We start from the raw sequence: 24,167 nt of genomic DNA on the forward strand, positions 1-24,167 counted from the left end.
GAAAGTGTAGCAAATTGTTGGGCAGCAGTCATTTAAATTCATACCTATGAGATGCTCTTTAAATTAAAAATGTCCCCTTTAACCTGCTCCCTTTTCCTTATCCTGCTTCCCATTATTGTTCTTTGTGCCTTGGTGTATCCTAGCAAACATAAGGTTCCTTTTCACCTACTGGTCCATAAACAAAACAAGTTATAGGGGCATACATAATGGAATAATGTTTTTAAAATCTCTAATGTAACTATTACCTTTGCCCACATAATTCAAAGGCATGATGAGGAGTAGGCAGGAGTGAATAAGTGATGTCTTTCATGGAGGAATTACATGAGTTGAAAGTTGTGATGCCTTCCCACATCAGCTTTGCTGCTGCTTCATATTTAATTGGAAATCATTGCAGCAAATCCCAGCCATGTGTGGGCTGGTTATTGCTGTTCAGTATTGAGCAAATACTTAGAACTTAATGTTATCTCTCTCTTTTCTTCCCCCTACTTTGTATTGACAAGGTAAAAAAAAAAGGGGGGGGGACATAATGGCAAAGTAAACTCTTTTTTTCTTTTATGATCCATATTTAGTTCAACACAAGCAAACAGGATATAACCTTCAGAGATACAATTGTTTGGCATATGGCTCTATTGGCTATAACGAATTGTCAAAAAAATTATTTGGTCCACTGTTAAAAGAGAAAAGTTGTACCCTGCATGAGATAATAGGAAATTATTAGTACACAGCAGTGCATTTCTTCATTCAAAAATGTTTAGAAAATGTATATGTATGCAACATATATGCTTATAAAACACCTAATGTTTGGGAGAAAGCCTACTAAAATATATATGTCATAGGCAAATGACCACAGGATTCCCATTTCATAGAGAAAATGTATCCAATTTACATGAAATGGATTTACTCCCCTTATATTACATTTTTCAGAAAATGGGCCAGGCCAAATTTATAATTCAACACATAAAACATAGCCACCCATCCTAGCTTGCAATATTAAAATCTTGGCACTTGAATTATTTCTTTTCTCTTGCACGATACCAAACCTTATGCAAATCAGCATTTGGAAGAGTATCTGTCATTGTCCATCACTTTCAGAACCTTGCTTTGTAAGACAGCATGTTGTAAGAGCCTGAGTTGTTTGCAGCTGATGAAGCTGTCTTCTGAACAAAACAACTGGCCATGACAATACATATGGCTGCATACGAGATGATGACCCTGAAGGTTTTGTTTAAGTATTAAAAATGGGAGGGGATACATTTACTAAATATTTACTAACAGAACAATTACCTCTGCATCAGTGGTGGCAAACCTTTTGGGCTCAGTGTGTCAACATTTTTAAAAAATGCCTAACTTGACTCCACTGGCATATCACTGCACCCTCGAACAAAAGAGAAACAATTCTTATATTTTGAATAATTTTGAATATTGAATAATTAAATAATGGAAGATTATAACTTAACATAAATATGTGCATTATTATTACAACCATATAAGCTTGTACATGTAACAAATATGATTAATAATATTTTATTTGTAGTAAAAGGAATGACATGAGTCATTATGGTGATTGGCATAAAAATAACATATTGAAATATTGAATAATTAAATAATGGAAGATTGTAACTCTACATAAATAAGTGTAGATACATAAGTGTACTATTACCAGAATTATATAAGCTTGCCAAACGTAGTAAATATGATGAATATTATTTTATTTGTACTAAAATGTAAGACACTCAGGTGCCACATTGTTCACACATTGATATGTTTGTAAAAAAAAAAAACTTGGGGGAAAAAAAGAGAGAGACATTTCTACATGTTCATTTATTTTTTTAAAAAATACAATACAATCATGGATGGTGTTTTGCATTTCATAAAAAAGCTAAATAATTATAAAAATGAAATACTTAAAAAAAAAAACCCTCATTTTCAGTGGGTCCAGAGACTGTGCAAGAGCACACCCCACTCTCCTGCAACTTCAGAAATGTGTGTGAAAATGGAGTGTGTTTTCAAGAATAGTTGTTGAGTGTTGGTTTTTCACCCAAAATTTCACCTTTGTGAAATGTGTCACCTTTGACATGTCTATCATAAGTTCACAATCACTGTATAGTTGCAAAGCTACCATTCACAAGATTATTTTAGCAGTGATGTTGAGCAAACATACAGTATCAATGAGCTTGTTCTTAAATACCCTTCTGTCAGTGGTGAAATCCATTTTTTTCACTACCGGTTCTGTGGGCGTGGCTTGGTGGGTACGGTGTGGCTTGGTGGGTGTGGCTTGGTGGGTGTGGCTTGGTGGGTGTGGCAGGGGAAGAATACTACAAAATCTCCATTCCCACTTCACTCCAGGGGAAGGATTCTGCAAAATCCCCATTCCCACCCCACTCTGGGGCCAGCCAGAGGTGGCATTTGCCAATTCTCCAAACTACTCAAAATTTCCGCTACCGGTTCTCCAGAACCTGTCAGAATCAGCTGGATTTCACCCCTGCCTTCTATCCATTCCATTTGTAAACAAACCAACCAAAAATACCAGTGAATGATGTGAAAGCATACTAACTCAGTGTAATTCTTTTCACTGAAACAAGAAGAGATTTGCTTTAATCACCATTTACAACAGATGAAACAGGTTTTTGAACAGAAGATTCAGAAGGATCTCAACAGATTTGCACTTTGGGCCCTATCTAACATATAGCTCAGTGGTGAGAAAAGTAAAATCCTGAACTTAGACAGGAAAAAGAACCCCAAGGTGCAGAAGTACAGAATAGACTTAACACTACTGTCTGTGAGAGGGAACTAGGTGTTCTGGTGGACCATTACTTAAGTATAAATCATAATGTGTGAAAAAACCCAAAACAAAACAATGTAGTCTTAGGTTGAATCAACAGAGGGATAGCATCAAGATCATGGAAAGTGATACTATCATTCTATACTGCACTAGTGAGGCAACATTTGGAATACTGTGTCCAGCTCTGGTCACCACAATGCAAAACAAAATGCTGAGACTCCAGAAAAAGTGCAGAGAAGAGCAACAAAGTTGATAAGAGATCTGGAGGTTAAATTGTCTGATGAATGAACAAGGGAACTAAGTATGTTTAGTCTAACAAAGATAAAATTTAGGGAAAACCTGATAGCAGTCTTTCAAATATTAGGGAAGAGAGGGTTGATTTAGGGTTGTTTATTCTCCATAGTACCTGAGAGCAATGGGTGAAAACTCATCAGAGAGAAATCCAATCTGGAAATGAGGAATTTCCTAATAGTTTGCCTCTGAGAGTTGTGGATGCTCCATTGGTTGAGGTTTTCAAAAAAAATGGACAATCATTTGTTCAGGGTGGTATAAGGACTCCTGCACTGGGCACGGGATTGGATTAAAAGACATCTTTTCCATGATTCTTTTAAAACTATTGATGGAAGCTTCGGAGGAGAGGCCTTATGTGTCATCACTTCACTTTATAAGGGAGCCATTTTGTTTCATGAAACAGCTTTGAGGTGAAGTTTCACACAAGCCTTTGTTAAAACAATACTGCTTTTGAAGATCTGCAGATCCCTAATGTACATTTGGTTACTCTTAAAATCATACTATGAATGAATGAGCTATTTGCATTTTTTTTATTTTGAGCTTTGCCTATCTGTCATAAAAGAAAAACGTATGTATCCTGTTGTTCAAGAATACATTATACAGAGACACACCAGTATTTTCACAATCCACAGGTATTCTGACATGCCTGATTCTCTCATTTGACATAGACTTGTATCCCATCTACATTGCTATCAGATGCTTCAAAAGAATGATTTCAATCAAGCTGACCCTAATTTAAAAGTCATCAAGCTCTTTCTACTCAGCCCTTTCAGGTAGACCAGATGAGGAAACACAATCCACAGAAATACCAGAACTATAATATGTTGGCTATGATAATAACAAAAACATGTAACTCTGATTATACTTCTCCCGTACTTCTTATTTTATAGTAAGTCACCCCAAATGTCAGAATTTAAGAATTTAAGTAATTCTGTCCTTAAAGAGGCTGTCCTCTTTGTTTACTAACAGTTTCTGAATATCTGCTTCAAGGCCATCTTCCCGGCTCTCTCCCTCCCTCCCTCCCAAATCTACCAGCTAGCGGTTGCATAAAATGACACTATTTGATGTTAAGGAGTGAAGGTGAGAAGGAATGAGATAAAGAACCGAGACATATATCTTGCAAGCCTTTCTATAAATCCCCCAGATACTGATATTCTGTCTGATAGTTACTCTGTGGGGGAAGCTTACGAGATGATTTTTGTCATCTTTTCCTGAAAGATTATCCTTCACACTGTGGAAAGAATAGTTTTATTAGACAAAGTATTGGCACCAGCCTGTGTGGCCCACACAAGTAAAACTCTTTTTACAGATTCTGTCGCAGAGTCTGAGTCACCAAAGGTGGGAGTATATCAAGTGTGTTATTATTCTCTTTCAAGTGTCTCATCTATGGTTAAGGGAGTTCTGGATGCAGGCAGCCTGCTTGGTGGATTAATTGAACCAACAAACAAGTCCAGTCTTTTCACAGCTACTTTTAGAACTTAAAATCAGCCACCATGTAAAGTCAGCTTAATTCTCCCATTAGTAGAGGGACAAGGAGAGGACAACAATTGGTGACCATGGGGTTGCAATTAACCTTTGGCAGAAGGAAAAGGACTTCAGTATTTAAACAAACAATGCAAAGTGGGTGGGGCAATGTATATGCCAGACCAGAATTTTCTGCCCATCCCCCACCCCCATCCCATCCCATCCCATCCCATCCCATCCAGGGTTCTGGATATAAATTATTATTATTATTATTATTTATTATTATTATTATTTATTTAATTTGTATACCGCCCTTCTCCAACAGGACTCAGGGCGGTGAACAGCCACGGTAAAAACACAACATATAAAATTTAAAAACAATTTAAAAACATTAAATACTTTTGGCCGTCAATTTAAAATAACCCAATTAAAACCAATTATAAATTTAAAACCGTAAGGATGGGGTCAAGCCAGCCCGGCTAGATGGAATAGATGTGTTTTCAGGGCCCGACGAAAAGTCCGGAGGTCTGGTATCGTGCGTATCTCTGGGGGTAGGTTGTTCCAGAGGGCAGGTGCCACCACAGAGAAGGCACTCCCCCTAGGGGTCGCCAGCCGACATTGTCTGGCCGATGGCACCCTGAGGAGGCCCTCTCTGTGGGAGCGAACTGGCCGGTGGGAAAATAAATCTATTCATGCTTCAGAAACTGATTCAAAAGGAATGTTTTCAGCCTCAAGCGAGCCCAGAAGATCTATGCTATTCATCCAAGCAGAGTCCCCCCCACCGCTTCTGTGCAACACAGGTGCAAATTGCTTTTATGAGGCACATTAATCAGCTGACTCTTTACAGCAGAAGGACCTTTTTTTATGTTCACATGGAAAAGCCTGAAAAAAAATGAAGAGCTGCTTTAATGAGTAGAAGAGAGATGTTGTGCTTTAGCTGTGCACAGCTAAAGGTGAAATAACTTGTCATTATTTTTAATTTCCTTGTCATTGTTTTTAAGTAGGCATAACCATATTCTCTTTTATATGAGCTGTGGTGGTGAGCCATGGTGGTGCAGTGGTTAGAGTGCAGTACTGCAGGTTACTTCTGCTGACTGCTGATTGCCAGCAGTTTGGCAGTTCAAGTCCCACCGGCTGAAGGTTGACTCAGCCTTCCATCCTTCCAAGGTAGGTAAAATGAGGACCCAGATTGTTGGGGGCAATATGCTGACTCTGTAAACTGCTTAGAGAGGGTTGTAAAGCACTGTAAAGCAGTATATAAGACTAAATGCTATAGCTATTGCTAAATTGAAATAATGTTAAGTCTATTATATTGTAGGACAGTTGCTACAAATGTCTATATGTATTCCTGGTAAAACAGTGAGAAACAGTGCCATGGATTTTCTGCAATCAGAGTCAGCTTTTGGTTGTTTTTTTTGTTTGCTTGTTTGCTTGTTTTTAAAGGTTTATGGAGTTACAAGTAGGACCTTGGATGCCATTCTATCCACCCCTGCTTTATAAGGTTAACTCAATCTTTCAATGCACATTATTATTTAGCGTATGGCATATCACACAGGGACTATGAATATATATTAATACTGCTAGTCCAAGTGTGATATGCCATAATAATACACAATTGTGTACTAAATAATAGTACACAATACACAAATAATACTCAATACACAAATTGGTTCTTACAGGAAGGAAAAATACACTACAGAGATGCCTTCAAATAAACTATGTCTTTCAGGGATGTCCATAGAGACTGTTCACAGGAGGGGTTGAAACAGGTCAGGATGACAGCCACAACCATACAATCAAACCCTTCACGCACACATAGACAAGCTTCGTTCTCATGGTTTCAGCTTCTATCTTCACTTTTTTTAACCTTACAAAGGAGGTCAAGAAGATACTCTTCTTAGCCGACATGCAAAGGATCAGCCTGGAAATGTTTTTTTTTTTTAATGTTATACCTTCTCTCTGTTGTAGCAAGTGGGCGGGAGGGGGGATAGCTTTGCTAGAAATCTCAGATTAAAGAATTAGGTAGATTTAAATGACTGTGCTGTGAAGTAAGAATACAACTCTGACATATAACATTCTTACATCAATCAGAACCAAAGGAAGGTCTAAGATATGTATATGTGTGTGTGTCTTCACCTTATATATACATACCTATACCTATACATACATGTGTGTGTATACACACACTACTTTTTCATATATATGCCCAATATCAAATTTGTTGAGTATTTTCCTGAATCAGAGTTTCCATTCCTTTACGAGGCAGCTATCATTACACTATGAGCAACAGAGTTTAGTGTAAAGAATGAATACACAAACTAGAAACCAGAGCTTCTACTCTGTAGTTTATTTTCTTTATAGCATCTGATTGAGTCTTAGACTGACATTAGAACTATATTTGCAGTCAAGGTGTAAATAAAACCAGAGGTTATTTCATAGCCTTGAGTCCAGCCTGTCAATGTGTAATACGAAGGGAAGGGCAGAATATAAATGGATGACAGAAGACAGATTTGATAGTTGATATTCCAAAATCTCACAGCGTTTATGCCACTCTGCTGTTCTGAATCAAGACTTCAGATAGTTCAGAACCTAATAGCCTTTAGCTATTATGGGAGTCATCTGCTTTATTCCATTAGGTAGTTAATGTTGCAACTATATACAGCTCCAAACGTTATTACTGCCTTCACTTCATCTTGAGTTTCATTGAAACTGTTCACTGTATTGAACTTGTAGCTTGAAAAATATACTCAGAGCCTGGTTCCATTCAACATATGAAACCCTAAACTTGGATTTGTTAAACTATTTCATGTAAGAATAAAACCATAGTATGACTTGAATTGATAGTTTAGTTCATCAACATTTGCCAAGGCATCAACTGAATTCCCATAGTCCTCTAAACCACAAAGTAGCAAACCCTTTTAAACTTCAACAAAGAATATTGATATGGTGGTAGTAGTGGTAACAGTAGTTCCTTTTGCCATACAGGATGTTACAAAGGCCAAATTTTATGCCATGATACCTACCTCCAAATTTTTCATTGTTTTGTCTTAAAAAGGAAAATTTCATGGAATTTAATAAAACTCTCCATCTCTCTGGGCTCTTCCTTACAAGCTCCTCAAAATGATGTGAATATAGTCTCAAAACTGCTTTTTTATCATTTGTCCTCAGGATATGTTCATCTTATATTCCAGCCATAGCTTAAAAGTTCCAGTCCCAAAGGTACTTTTTTCAAGAGGCAACTGGACTTTCTGGTTTTTCTTTGAAGATATTGTGCTTCTCATCCAAGAAGTGAAACATCTTCAAAGAAAAACCAGAAAGTCCAGTTACCTCTTGAAAAAAGTACCTTTGGGACAACCATGACTTGGATGACTGAGAATCTCCATAGACATTTAAAAGCTCGAGGCTGCCTTTAACAGTTCCATTCATCATCATCATCACCATCATCATTTTAGCCATTTTTCTATGCACTGCAGGATAAAGGTCTCTTGCCTTCATGCCTTCAGGATGAAGGCATGTTTTCAACCAATACAGTCCTGAACTTTCTTTTACCAATTGGGCCCACAAAACATGCTAATGTCATTGATCCATCTTGTTTTAGGTCTCTTTCGTGAATGTGTTTTATCAAGTGGGATCCATTCTCTGACTGCCTTGGTCCATCTGCCATCAGTTTCTTCTTGAGAAGGCAACAATTTGCCTTAATAATCTTAAAGTGGAAATCAACATAGAATGAGGTGTATGACAAGGCAATACAATATAACCAGGGCCGGATTTAGATGAAAAGAGGCCCTAGGCTATTCCACTTATGAGGCCCTTTCACCTATAGTGAAAGTGTAATTTTAATTTTGCTAACAATTTGAATGTAGGCTCCTCTTGATCTTGAGGCCCTAGGCTGAAACCTAGTTAGCCTATATAACCTATTCTTTTCTCAGCCTGCCTTGAAGAAGTATTCTGCAAACTAGACTGGGCAAAAGATGGAATAAAAATCAATGGCGCCTATTTCAATCACTTAAGATTTGCAGATAATGTTACACAATAGCAATAGCAGTTAGATTTATATACCGCTTTACAGTGCTTTACAGCCCTCTCTAAGCAGTTTACAGAGTCAGCATATTGCCCCCAACAATTTGGGTCCTCATTTTACCAACCTCGGAAGGATGGAAGGCTGAGTCAATCTTGAGCCGGTGGGACTTGAACTGCCAAATCATAGGCAACCGGCAATCAGCAGAAATAGCCTGCAGTAGTGCAATCTAACCACTGAGCCACCAAGACACAAGACCCAGAAAAGCTACAAAGAAATATACAATAGCTCTACAAAGCAGAACCATTTGGCTTAAAAATAAACCTGAAAAAGATCCAGGTTATGTTTAATAGATTCATCAAAGAAAGAGAAATTTCTGGGCATGGGTTTAGTGCTGTTATATATGTGTGCATAATTAACCCAACTGTCAAATCATGGGCATAGAACACTTCTACCAAGCAACATATGACTCATGTCAGTTGAAAAGTGGCCACGTGTCAGTCCCCCACTCCCCCAAGAACCAAGAAAGTGATGTGGAGTTACTTCTGAGTAGATTTTTTTATTGTTCCTCACCTATAGACAGAAATCTTGCCAAACTACAAATTTTTTGGAGTATAAGATGCTCCAGAGTATAAGACGCACCTTAGTTTTTGGGGAGGAAAATAAGAAAGAAAATCTGCCTCTGCCTATTAGCATCCATCAGTATTCATCTGACTAGCGTCTTGTCAGTGTGTGAGAGAGCTGAGAGCTGTTTGGAAACTGAAACAGTACTTGCTGTGTGAGTAACAAGGAAGGAGACAGCAAGGAGCCTGGGTGTGGTTTAGCTCAACTGTTCTAAAGCTGCATGCTGTGCTGATCTCTGAAACTAAAACTGAAACTCCTCTCTGCTTGTGTTTTGCTTATATTTACTACCACGGTGGAAAACCTGCTTTTGGTATTGTATATTTACTTCATGTGTTATATTATATATAAAGAGAAGTTATTGAATCCTGCTGAATCAGTTACTTGTATATGCTTTCTGGATGTGAATGCTGCTGCAAACTCCGACAGTCCTTGCAGCAAATAGCAAACAGCCAGGTCAGCTTCAGCACATTATTGCAGCCTGATTCAGCATGAGCAGCTGATTGGTGGGTGGATCGGCCTCCTGGAATATCCCCAATCAGCTGTTCCAGGCTGCAGGGATTGCCACAGACCATCACCACCTCCGTGCCTCTGTTTTTGGCTACATTAAGTGTATAAGACACACCCAAATTTTCACCCTCTTTTGGGGAGGAAAAAGTGCGTCTTATACACTGAAAAATATGGTAAAACAATTCTTTGCAATTGCTAGGGAGGAACCATATTTAACCTCTTCCTCCCTACCAAACATTCTATGCTTCATTGCCTCTTCGCTCTTCGCAATGCAGCTCCTCCTCCTGGGAATTCAGACTCTGTTCCACCACATCAGACTAAACTACCTGCTTAAACTTGTCCACCTTTGCTCCATCACATATTAAGGATAAGATTTTTTTTACCCTTCTACCAGTGGATGACATTCTGTAGCAGGAAAAACAAAGCCAAATTAATCCAAGAATTACTTTTCTCAAATATTTAAGAGCTTGCCAGCCTTATTACTGAGGCAGAAAAGAGATCAATTGTTGGAGCAGCAAATGTTATGCTGATATACTTTGGACGCTCTCTGAAGGACTGGTGAATTGCACTTGAATGCAGTTGTCTGGCTGAACCCTTCATCATACTAGTAGGAGCTATTTTCTCCTCTTTATGGAAAATAGGCTGCTGCTAATAGTTTGAAGCAAGCTCTGATAACAAGCACAATCCAGATGCCTCTGACAAAAATCATTCAGAGCTCATACAGTATAAAAGTAGCTCTTGTATTAGAGGCAGTCTGGCTAAAAATTATCCGAACTGAAATCAGTGATTTAAAAGGTTGGGTGGGGAAGAAATAACTGAGCAATCTTTGAAAACATTTGTGTTCACACTCACAAATACTACATTACCGCTATTCTGAATCATACCATTTCAAACTGCAGATCCATTATTTGTGCCTACTAAAAATAAATAAATGGTGATTTGTTCAATTTTAATTTTATTTTCTTATTTTTCTAACAGTAATGGTTGTTTCTGCCTATTTACAAAGTTGGGGGGGGGGAATCATTCAAGAATCTTTGTGCACATCTACAGTCATACTCCTAATGTTCATACTTATGTATGTATCTTTCCTAGTAGGTTTCTTCTTTTGCAAACAGTTTTTTATCATAAGAAAATGCATTTTTGGAATCTGCATGTACAGATATTTCTCTATACATATTTCAGAATAGATTGGTTTAGTTGTGATTTTCTTAATTGCAATTTGCAATGCAATATTCAGATACGTGGATTTTGATCTTTACCAGTGGCCAATCCAAAACGAATATATTTGTGGAGCTTTTTGAATGGTCTTTTTTTCTTTATTTCCACAGCAATTACTCCTGGAGTTTGAGGAATTGTCCCTCCAGCTGAAGGGCTCCTATCAGTTTTTTTTTAATCCAATTTCTACTCAAAAATTTTCAACGAAGCCTATAGTTAACCAGCAACAGATTCAAAAGTGCATGTTCCTTTCCTTGGGTTCACTAAAATCAGTTTCTGGCTATAGACAAACAACTTTACTTTGTAACCTGCATAGAACCAATTTTAAGACGAAACAACTCTACTTTACTCCATGCTTTAAAACAATAATTATGCAGATTTACAACCAATTGATATACATATAAGAATAATTGTACACAACAGTAACAACTGAACTCAAGGAGCGAGAACCTTGGTGTTTTGAAACCTGCTCAGTTTCTCCTTCAACCAACCTAATTGTTCCTTTCCCAGGAACAATTTTCATATATTTTCCCATATATTTTCAACCACATAGTACATAAACTATTACATAATATATACACACCACAGAGCAACTGTTCCAACTTTAACAAGGATGCTCAGCCCTAGCTGCTGCAAACAAAAACTCTCATTTTGTTAAACTGCATTCTCTTGGGCTTCCCCTTTGTTGGTTTCAAACATGACTGCTCTGACAGCTCCACTTTGTTCTTCCAGTTATTAGATAGAGTAAGGGCCAACCAAAAAAAAAAAAAGTTCACTTGAATGTAGCTGGTTTTCTATCACTAGTGCTCTGTCTCTTGATCAGGTAGTTTGGTTTGTCTCTTTCTCTCTTCCTCCCTCCCTTTGGATTCATCTTGCTTAGACAATTTAGAACTATGCCGCCTTCGGTTTGACCTAAGCGTAGTACATAAAATGATCTGCTACAATGTCCTACCTGTCAATGACTTCTTCAGCTTCAACCACAACAATACATGAGCACACAATAGATACAAACTTAAGGTAAACCGCTCCAAACTTGATTGCAGAAAATATGACTTCAGAAACAGAGTTGTCAATGCCTGGAATGGAGTACCTGACTCTGTGGTTTCTTCCCCAAACCCCCAAAACTTTAACCTTAGACTGTCTACTGTTGACACCCCATTCCTAAGTGATCTTTAAGGGGTGTGCATAAGCGCACCAGCATGCCTACCATCCCTGTCCTAATGTTCCCCTTTATTGTATCTATCTATTTATTTATTTATTTGTTCAACTTGTATGCCGTCTTTCTCCGAAGACTCAAGGCGGCTTACAATGCATTTAAAAACCATATATAAAAACATTAAAAATTAAAACATTAAAATTTCAAGTATTCAAGTAAATAAAACATTTCAAGTATTCATAATTATGTTTATACTTATATCTGTTATCTAATACATGCTTGATGAAATAAATAAATAAAAAAAATCTTTTCAATGGCCTGAGCAAGTTTGAATAATAATAGTAATAGTAATAGTAATAGTAATAGTAATAATAATAATAATAATAATAATAATAATAATAATAATAATAATTTATTTCTATACCGCCCTTCTCCCGAAGGACTCAGGGCAGTGTACAGCCTATTAAATGCACAAGACAAACATCAATTAAAATTATTTAAAATTATTAAATAATTCGGCTCAATTTAAAACCCCAGAAATTTAAAACACCCAATTTAAAATTATTATGTTAATAGCCTGGCCTGGCGGAACAACAAGGTCTTGAGTGCACAGCGAAATACCCGGAGGTCGGAGATCTTACGCATTTCCGGGGGCAGTTCATTCCACAGGGCTGGGGCTCCCACAGAGAAGGCCCTCCCCCTGGGTGTCACCAGCCGACATAACATGGCTGATGGCACCCTGAGGAGACCCTCTCTGTGGGAGCGAACTGGCCGGTGGGAGGCTATTGGTGGCAGAAGCCCCTACTATAGAGTCTTCATACCGACTTAGAAATACTTTCATTAGAAGAAATATGATATACGTTCTGCAGGGGGGAAAAAAGAACAAGGAGTTAAGGGTTCATAAATTTCTAGTAGTTATTACCAGATTACTTTATTTACATGTTGTCTTGGCATCTATTTTTTTTTCTTTCTCTCTCAAGCACCTAAATCTGTTATCTCCAGAAGGGCAGAAAGTTGTTTGCTTCTTGATTTATTATCATTGTAATTTTACTGCCAGGCAAGCTACTTGTAAGATTTTCCTGCCTTGACTGCAAAAATAATTTGCAGAATCTTGAGTGTTATCCCTATGAACTTTGGGTTGAAGAAGAAACAGTGTTTATGCAGAGTAAGTGCAGGGTCATCATCAAGAGCAGAGGCCTAATTTAGCAGCTTTGTGTTATGTTGCTCAGCAATTGAACAAGTGTAAAAAAATATGTGATGAGCTTCTTATGCTTCTGCACAGAAAGTGTTGAATCTGTTCAGTATAAGCTGGGTTTGTCTGGGTGTTCTCTCAGCCCTTTCTAACCTATTTTCCCGATCTCTAAAGAGTCTTTTTGAAAATTATTTATTACATGTTTCTTTCTTAGCTTCTGTAAAACATCTGAACTGAATACATCTAATTAAAACTTACCCCTTCCCCAGTGGTGGGTTTCAATTTTTTTTACTACCGGTTCTGTGGGTGTGGCTTGGTGGGTGTGGCTTGGTAGGCATGGCAGGGGAAGGATACTGTAAAATCTCAATTCCCATCCCACTCCAGGACAAAGTTACTGCAAAATCCCCATTTCCTCCCAATCAGCTGGGACTTGGGAGGCAGAGAATAGATGGGGGCGGGGCCAGTCAGAATTTTTACTACCGGTTCTCCGAACTACTCAAAATTTCCACTATTGTTTCTCCAGAACTGGTCAGGACCTGCTGAAACCCACCTCTGCCTTACCCACTTCTTGAGATACTCTGCTAATCTAGCCAGGTCTGTGGTATTAGCATTTCACCATTTATAACCAATTTCAGGCAAGGAGCTAAAACTTGCTTTTTCTGTGAGCTTACAGGTCTGTTATAGCTTTCCTTTTTCTTTTATTGTTGCATTTGAATAGTGGCACAGCTTATATTAAAAATGGTTTTTGTATCACATGTTAGAAATGGTGACTCTGATGCTGTGCATTTTTTAACTTATAAGGATACGGAAGAAAAGAAATTCAAGTCTAAAAGGACATTTGTGCTTCTACCTTTTTGAATTACTTGAAAAGCATTGCAGCAATCAGTATGGCAGGTAGAAAAAAATTAGGATGGATTATTCAAAAAGATGAGTGTTCATGTATATAAGGAATGCCAGGTATTATCCTTCAGACTAAGGGTATGTAATCTTACCATGTTTACTCATATATTCAGGAGTCTTAGTTTGGATGGATCACCTATTGTGTCTACTGCAATAATTTAAGTTCTAGAGTACAGGTATTTGAATCAAATGTCTTTGTAAAGAGTTGCTGAAGTTTGGAGTGGAGAGGGTGTCAGTTGCCACTCTATGATTCAATAGACTTTCCTCATGTTATTTACTTCCAGTAAGACAAGATACATACATACATACATACATACATACATACATACATACCAGTGGTGAAATCCATTTTTTTTTACTACCGGTTCTGTGGGCGTGGCTTGGTGGGCATGGCAGGGGAAGGATACTGCAAAATCCCCATTCCCTCCTCACTCCTGGGGGGAAGGATATTGCAAAATCTCCATTCCCACCCCACTCTGGGGCCAGCCAGAGGTGGCATTTGCCGGTTCTCCAAACTACTCAAAATTTCCGCTATCGATTCTCCAGAACCTGTCAGAACCTGCTGGATTTCACCCATGATACATACATACATACAAACTGTACATACATACATATATATATATGTATACATATATATAAAGATGGCTCTGCTCAAAGCCTAAAAATAGGGAGTTTTTTTTAAAAAAACTTGGAATCAATGATTTTGTTGGGAAACATGTGAGAAGATTTTGGATCCAATTAGTTATCTTTACTATAAAGATTATACTTCTATTTTTCACACACATAGACACTCAGACACACAAATATCTCACCAACTCCCCCCCCAGCAGTTAACAATATAATAAAAAGTTAACATATATACATCCCACTAAAACCCAGCATCCCATAAAAGTATCTCTCTCTTCATCTTCATCACTCCCCAAGAAATTATCAGGAGAGATAATATTCCATGACATAGCAGCATGGAAAAAGAAACCACATATTCTTTCTCATACACCTCTTATCTCATTTCAGGATGGAAATCTCAACAGGCTCCCTCAGTTGAAATACTGGGTTGATTCGACCTGAGATAGATTAAGTGTTTAGGAACCAAGTCAAAAAGGACTTTATACATCAAAATTCATGTCTGGTTTCTCTTTAAGAATAAAAAAACCCACCCAATTTCAAACGTCTATTCTGTAGAGCTTTCTGAACAAAGGTGAACCAATATTTCTCAGTTGTTCTTAAATTAATGTATAGATTACATCGTTGAATACATTGAATACACAATCAGCTGTTTGATGAATACATTTTAACAGAAATAAATTTTTCTGCTAAAAGCAGGCAGATCTTAGTGTGATACAACTTCATCAAAACAAATCCATCCCATGCTTTTTATTTGATAGCACTCAGAGGACCCGTCCAGTGGTGAAATCGAATTTTTTTTTACTACCGGTTCTGTGGGAGTGGCTTGGTGGGCATTGTGTGGCTTGGTGAGCGTGGCTTGGTGGGCGTGGCAGGGAAAGGATACTGCAAAATCTTCATTCCCACACCACTCCAGGGGAAGAATATTGCAAAATCCCCATTCCCTCCCCACTCCTGGGGGAAGGATATTGCAAAATCTCCATTCCCACTCTACTCTGGGGGCAGCCAGAGGTGGTATTTGCCAGTTCTCCGAACTACTTAAAATTTCCGCTACTGGGTCTCCAGAATTTGTCAGAACCTGTTGGATTTCACCCCTGGACCTGTCCCAAAGGGCTATGTCAGACATTTACACAAATTCATCTTTCAGATTCTGAGCTCTCAAACATGAGAAGATAACATCCTTTAAAATGGACTGCCGATCCAGGTAAAGATGTATCTCAATTCCAAGATGGAGTGGAAGGAGGGAGAACAGAGAATAAAATATTAACTGGAGAGAAATATTATCAATTAAGTTTTGGTGAAGCAAACCAAGTCAGTCTATGGAAACAGTTGGACCCCTCAAAAACAATTCACTCTCAAGTACTCTTGTTCTGTCACTGGGCGACAATGATCTAACTAGCCTGACATTTGATATAAATATAGACAAGAAAGAACATAAGCAGAAACAGCAGCAATCTATCTCCATTTACTCTTCTGCTAATATACTTAGGACTTCTGTAACTGACTTGTGTGAGTGATGATTTTATAGCCAGTCCTGTCTTTCAGCTGCCCAGCTGAATGAAAGTGCCTGCTTCCTCTTGAGAGGCACAAAATTTAACTTGCATCCATCAAAAAAGGCTGCCTATAGAGAGGGAAGGAGCAGTGAGCCATTTAGCAGTGCAGGGAGGAAAAAAAAAACTAAGCACAATTCATGTTTCCTGTAATTTAAATCCATTACTCTCACAGTAACTAAAGAGGGAAAAGGAGATTTGAGGGGTGGGAGGTTGAGAATGTTTTAACTTAATTTATGGACTTTTTAAAAAAAAAATAGGCAACATATTTTCGTAATTTGAGGGAGGGACAAAATCTCAGCCTCTCTAGTAAATCTCTATAAAAGCTTGAAAATGAATTCAATTCAATTTTCAATTTAGAATGGAATAGGGAGGGACCTTGGAGGTCTTCTAGTCCAACCAGGTATTCAAGCAGGAGACACTAAACTGTTTCAGACAAGTGGCTATCCAGTCTCTTCTTAAACCCCCACCCCCAGTGATGAAGCACCCACAACTTCTGAAGGCAAGCTCTGGTTAATTGTCCTCACTGTAAGGAAGTTTCTCCTTAATTCCACGTTGTGTCTCTCCTTGATTAGTTTCCATCCATTGTTTCTTGTCCTGCCCTCTGGTGCTTTGGAAAATAAATTGACCCCCTCCTCTTTGTGGCAGCATTTCAAATACTGGAATACTGCTATCATGTCACCCCCTTGTCCTTTTTTTCTCTAGACTAGCTATACCCAAATCCTGAAACTATTTTTCATATGTTCTAGTCTCCAGGCCTTTTATCATTTTAGTTGCTCTTCTCTGCACTTTTTCCAAAGTTTCAACTTCTTTTTTGTGATGTGGTGACCAAAACTGGATGCAGTATTACAGGTGTGGTCTTACTAAGGGTTTATAAAGTGGTACTAATATTATTTCCACTGTAAGAAGATTTTGGTAGTTGTGATAGAACATCCGGTTATCCATAAGAAGCTAAAGCAGGTATCATTTTACTTGGCAGCTTTGGTTCAAATTCCCAACTCCAGGTTTCTATCAAACAATGCAATTAATCTTATAGTATGTCAGTAAAGTGTGTTTTCACTTCCCTACTTCAGCTATAACTTATTATATTGCTTTTGGTAACTTGTATGTCACAAACTCAGAGGGGAAATCAAGGTGTTGATGGGAAAAAAAATCCACATCTTCCTTCAATTACCATCATATTCTTCTTGGTTTCCTCAATGCATTGTGTTGAGTCAGAAGTACAGAATTATGTCAAATTTAGCTTGAATCCTGCCTACTTCATGGAAATGACATATCTATCTATCTATCTATCTATCTATCTATCTATCTATCTATCATCTATCTATCTATCTATCTATCTATCTATCTATCTATCTATCTATCTATCCTTATATATAGTTGCCTTATATAATCACTGGTACAACCTTCTCAGAACTGTTAAGATTATTTGGCATAATTCCCCAGGAACTGGAGCAGGATCTTTTCAGTTTTGTCTAGCAATGCCAGATATTGAATCTAGGTCCAATTGAATGCCATGTGCTCTTCCTCTGAGAAACATCTCCTGTTGTCTTACTAATATTTGAAGGCTTCATCACCACTTCTTCCATTTCTCAGATTAAGGACTTTCCATCAATGTTTCTGCCACCTTAGCAGATAAAGGCGCTTTTTCTATAATGAAAATAATGGAACCCTATACACCACATTTCTTTTCTCTCTACTCTGGCATTAGTTGTACAACAACTTCACCAATTCTCTCAGTTTCTCAGTAGAATTCAAATGGCAGATGGAGTAAATCCAGCTCGTGGATATTAAGTGGTCTCCTAGTGCCTTCAGCTATTTGAAAGTATGAAATGCTTCTACTGCAATTGTATGGCTTATAACTGTATAACTGGAAACTTTGTTCATTTTGTTATGTCATGGCAAAGGAAATTTGGAAGTACCTGTGATTTGCCATTTTTTTCTTGATGGAGATCCTTTGTCAAATATACAGGAGAAAACTGGATATAACTTTTATGATTTTTTAAAAAAATAAGACAAAACAATTGCATTTTGTTGACAGCTATCCACCTTGAATATTAGTCATCCTGTAAGAATTGTGCAATACAATTCTTAAAATGAATTAATCTTCAGAGGATTCTAGGACCTTTGTAGCTAGATCATAAATTCCATCCAGTGCTTTGCATGCCCTTCATATGGAGCATTCTGGAAAAAGAAAAAGAAATGAAATGAATTCTACCCAGCCTCGTCCACTTGCTTTTTTCTTTAGTGATGCATAATTTCATTACACAGTCATGCATGTGCAATAGGCATTTTCCTTCCATCTTCTACAAAGCAGAATCACAAAGTCATAACTTCAATGGATCTCTAGGATAATGCAGGGCTCCACTTCACAAAGAAGAAAAAAGAAAGTGGCATGTAATTTTTTGTAGACAGTTGGCAAAGTAAGAAATGCAGAAAATTTCCAACTACTTCTACACCAAAATTTTGGGTTTATTTGATGTGTGATGTGAAAAACATCCATTTCAAAGGGATTAAAAAAAGTCTACATGGAAAACCCCTTCTCTATCTGTACTTATTTTTGCAAATATTTTTGCATTTTTTATAATAATTGCTTATCCAACCTGGTGTGGCAGCAGTGCCACTTTTGTTGTTCTTTGAGGTAATATTTGTTTTATTTATTTATTAAATTCAATTGCCACCCATCTCATATTGAAATGACTCTGGGTAGTTAACTTTGACCATAGTTTATTCACTTTCTCTTTTTTTCCCTTTCAAGCTGCTAAATACATGCTGAAGATTTTCTTTTGCTCATTGTGCATTTTAAGTCAAACATTACATAACAAACATCAGAACACTTTCTGATCACGAGAAGTATTAGTACCGCTCAGTGGTGAAATCCAAATTTTTTTACTACTGGTTCTGTAGGCATGGCTTGGTGGGCGTGGTGTGGCTTGGTGGGTGTGGCTTGGTGGGCGTGGCAGGGGAAGGATACTGCAAAATCTCCATTCCCACTCCACTCCAGGGGAAGGATATTGCAAAATCCTCATTCCCTCCCCACTCCTGGGGGAAGGATATTGCAAAATCTCCATTCCCATCCCACTCTGGGGCCAGCCAGAGGTGGTATTTGCCAGTTCTCTGAACAACTCAAAATTTCCACTACTGGTTCTCCAGAACCTGTCAGAACCTGTTGGATTTCACCACTGGTACCGCTTTATAAAATCTTGCTAAGACCACATCTGGAATACTGCATCTAGTTTTGGTCACCAAAGTATTAAAAAAGATATTGAGACTTTGGAAAAAGTGCAGAGAAGAGCAACAAAGATGATTAGGGGTCTGGAGACTAAACCATATGAAGAACAGTTGCAGCAATAGGGTATGGATAGTCTAGAGAAAAGAAGTACTAGGAGTAACACAATAGCAGTGTTCCAATATATGACGACTGCCACAAAGAAGTGGGGATCAACCTATTTTCCAAAGCACCAGAAGGCAAGATAAGAAACAATGGATGGAAACTAATCAAAGAGAGAAGCAATTTAGAACTAAGGAAAAATTTCCTAACAGTGAGAACAATTAATCAATGGAATGGCTTGCCTTCAGAAGTTGAGAATGCTCCATCACTGGACACTTTAAAGAAGAGATTGGATTCTAACTATTTGTCAGAAATAGTATAGGGTTTCCTGCTTGAGCAGGGGGTTGCTAGAAGGCTTCCAAGGTCCCTTCCAACTCTATTATTCTGTATTCCTATATGTGTGCCTTTAGAGCATCTGAAAAATATTGCTTCTTGTCAAAATTGGGGTGAGTTTTTGTTTGTGTGTTTTAAGGCATGAAAATGTGCAACTCAGCCTGGGTACTTTGGATGAGCGTTGTATTATATCTTGAATCAATAAGTGACAGATTCACTTAATATTTCAAAGGTATATCATTTATTACATTTTTCCCAAGCAAGTTATTATATTTGTACCTCCGAGTATTGATTTTGTGCACAGTAATCTACATTATTTCAGGATTTTTCCATGTGTTTTGCATTTTGAAAAATGTTCACAAATTAGGCTATTTATTCAGTTTCTCTCTTGATTTATTTTATTTATTTATTTATTAAGAAAAGTTATATGGATACCCAACTCACTTTCAGTGATCCTCCTTTATATATAGTGTTTATGTGAGTAGTTGGAAAAAAGCACCCACACAAATGTATATATCAGCAAAATACAAAGACATACTAGGCTGTCAAAAAAAAAATATTTGCAAAAATAGCTGGCAATAAACATAGTAGGAGAAAAGTGCATGCTGTTTTTTCCCCCCTGCAGATTCTTCCCCAGTAGCACCAGCTGATCTGGAAGCAGATTCCAATGAAGTTAGATCTGGGAAAACAAAAACACACTAATACCAAAATGGTCAGATTCAGCCATCCACAGACATTATTGATGTGACAGTTCCTGCTGTGTTTTTAGTGGATCAGTGTGTTGGACTGGCACAAGACACAGAATTAAATCCCTGCTGTTGTGATTCGGTCTGCAGTGTTTGGGTGAAGACAATATGAAAGCTGCACTGCACACCATGGAAAAATGCCTAAAGAGCTAGTTATAAATTACTGCCATTAATACTAATAGTACTTTTGATGGTAATGATTATGGGGTAAAGTACTTTGAAAATATCTTAGATGTTTAATTGTTATTAGTAAATGTCTGTTTGCAATTCTGCCTATGGGCAGAAAGAAAGTTAAAACATCTCCAACCCAAATTAAAGGATGGGACTAGAATGAAAATGGCAACAATGGCAAGCAAGCAGAATTCATTCATTAGACATTAAAAGAGATGTCCTAATAGTAAAAGCTGCTCAACAGGTGGGGGAAGGGGACTTTAAATTGAGGTTGAATAGTTTTCTGCAGTTGTTATAAAGTCCTTGCCTGAACTAGGGAGAAAAAAACAGAACCTATTCTCTTCTTTCTTACAATATTTGTCCCAGAGATGGGTTTCAGCAGGTTCTGACCAGTTCTGGAGAACCAGTAGCAGAAATTTTGAATAGTTCGGAGAACCAGTAAATATCACCTCTGACTGGCCCTGCCCCCATCTATTCTCTGCCTCCCGAGTCCCAGCTGATCAGGAGGAAATGGGGATTTTGCAGTAACCTTCCCCTGGATTGGGGAGAGAATAGAGATTTTACACTATCCTTCCCCTGCCACGCCCACCAAGCCACGCCCACAGAACCGGTAGTAAAAAAATTTTGAAACCCACCACTGATTTGTCCCTAATGGACAGAATAACCACAGAATGCAATTGTATACAATCCAACAGTAGGCTTGTTGAATCAAAGTTTGACTACTGTTATCCAAATGGATCTACATCAGCATGACTTTCCCAACTAAGCTGAAAGATTTTTCTAAATTAGTCATTAGATAGTTGTTTTGTATCTTTTGGATTCCTCTCCTCTCCTCTCCTCTCCTCTCCTCTCCTCTCCTCTTGTCTTATTTCTCCTCCATCAAATTTGGTTTCTTCTACTTTTGGAGCATTATCTTGTTGGTAAATGAACAGACAGCAATAGGGACTCTTTGTGTAGTTTTGCTCTATTTTCACTTGGATTGAAAAAAGTAGCAAAATATGCTAAAGGAAATCAAAGCGAGAAATTCGGATTCACTCTTTTTTTTAAAAAAAAGTGCTTCTGTTTCACAATTACTATGCAAATTATTTCATTTTCATTTTAATGTGACTCACAGTTATGACAGGTCTAGGCACTGCATTTTGGCTTAAAATGTTGGTGCAAAGGGGTTTGTTTAATTATTAATGCTCAAATATATGTTATGTTTAGATATAGATGTGAGTTGCATGAAGGCAGGAAAATTAATTCTTACACTGGAAAGCATTATTTCAGGCTGGGAATAAGCAAAACATTCAATTGCTAGTCATTTGTGGTCAGAAATGAAATACATATTTGGTCCAGACATGGGATCAAAACATGTGTTTTGGGCAGAGTGCTTTATGAATGGGGATAGAGTGGGAAAGAAGCAATAGATGGGGTAGCCCATTTGTCCACCCCAATCTTCCCAGCATCTGCCTTTCCCTAACATTCCTTAGATGCTGAGCACATTGTAAACCGCCCTGAGTCTCCGGAGAAGGGCGGCATATAAATAAAAAAAAAGAAAAAAAGATGCCACTGTCTCTGCCCTCAGCTTCAAGGATGAGACATATCAGCTCTTTCCTATCATCCTTAAGATGGGAGAGGAAAACAAAGGCACTTGAAAGATTGAGGGTAGATTGATATGTCATGCTTGAAACCAAGGGATAGCAGTGGTAACCAAAGGGAGGCAGGGAAGAGAATGCACTGTCTTACAGTATAGGTTGTGAAATAGAAAACGAGAAAATGGATGATATATACCTGCTTTGTTCTATTCCAGGGGTGTCAAACTCAAGGCCCATGATGTGGTTGGATCTGGCTCGCAGGGCCATTCTGTCTGGCCCACATCACTTCAGTCCGGTCTACCTGTGTCGCTTCGGCCTGGTCTATCCAGTGCAAAGAGGAAACATTGGGCCAGCATGGCTTCAGCCCAGTCTACCTAGTGCAAAGAGGAAACATGTCAGCAGTTTGGGGAGTGGTGTCAAGCTGGCCATGCCTACCCACTTGGCCACACCCACTCAGTTGGCCACACCCATCCAGTCAGCCATGCCTGTCCAGTCTGCCATGCCCTCCCAGTCAGCCGTGCCCACCTAGTTGGCCATGCCCACCCAATCAGTCATGTCCACACGCCTCACCCCCCCCGAGGTCAACCACAGCCCTGATGCAGCCCTCAACAAAATTGAGTTTGACACCCCTGTTCTATTCGATAAGATGATCCTGGATTTTTGAATCCAAAATATTATAGGTTTAGTTCTATAGAACTTCAGCTGATCTTGAATATTTCAGCAAGATGTCTGAGGCACACAATGTGGGTTTTGAGTTTGAAACAAAACCTATGTTCTATTTTGTACCATCTGCTTCAGATAAAACTCTTTTTTTGATAGGTTTTGCAAAATGTTACTTCTCTACGCCTTAAATCCCCTAATATTTGTAAAGAATTCAAGAAAAGGGCTATTGCACAGGAATGTTAAAAATGATTTCAGGAACATAGGCATTTGTTTTCAACTTCTTCCAATTAAAATTTAAAAGCCACCAAATTAATGAGAGTTTTGTCATTATTCTGAAATGAAGATTACTGTAAAATTGAACTCTTTACTGAAATAGGGAGATAGCAAAGGTGATTGGCAGATCTTACATAGACTGGCTATTACTCAGAAAGCTAATAGAGCTATTCTTTGAAAACTGTTGGCTGGGGTACCATCACATACTACCTAATTGGAAATGAATACTTTAGAATAATATAAAGAGAAATAAAAATGTTAATTTCAAATTGGGGATTGATGTGGGGGGGAAAATAATACCACTTTTAAGAATAGTAGTAAAAGAGATAAGTGGAAGAGATCATGTAGGAGGACAGCTGTTGTTTTTCAGATTGATTGATTGATTGATGTCTAGAACAGCCTTTCTCAGTTTCTATGTACAAAACAGAACATGCATGCTTTAAGGTTGGTGTATAGAATGATTATATATAGTATATATAGAATAAAACATGACTATTTCTACTGATGCTGTTTCACATATTCTAAGATTTTATGGTTGCTATTGAGTTGTTGTATTATGGCTTGTAACTGGTTCCCCCCATCCCACCCTAAAGTTTGTAGCCTAGTCAGGACAACAGCAGTGAGAAACTTGTTTCAGCTGCTGTTAATTTTGAATGGAAATGGTGATTGAGCTGGATAAGTAAAAGGAAAACACTTGGCAAAGGAGGAGGAAAAGGATTTCCCCTTATTTGCTATGGGGAGCTTCAGGTT

The 24,167-nt window shown here is 38.0% G+C and overlaps 1 long non-coding RNA gene across 1 annotated transcript; it reads right to left on the reverse strand.

The window, feature by feature from the left end:
* Positions 1-18,300: 18,300 nt before the first annotated feature.
* LOC132712124 (uncharacterized) lies at positions 18,301-22,853 on the reverse strand. The gene is made up of 2 exons (XR_009622820.1): positions 22,678-22,853; positions 18,301-18,507 (listed from the first exon to the last, which is right to left on the reverse strand). It is a non-coding gene; the product is annotated as an uncharacterized LOC132712124 (long non-coding RNA).
* Positions 22,854-24,167: the final 1,314 nt, after the last annotated feature.

The sequence above is a fragment of the Pantherophis guttatus genome, chromosome 1, assembly GCF_059756535.1.
Source record: "Pantherophis guttatus breed Tessera chromosome 1, ASM5975653v1, whole genome shotgun sequence".
Taxonomy (NCBI): domain Eukaryota; kingdom Metazoa; phylum Chordata; class Lepidosauria; order Squamata; family Colubridae; genus Pantherophis; species Pantherophis guttatus.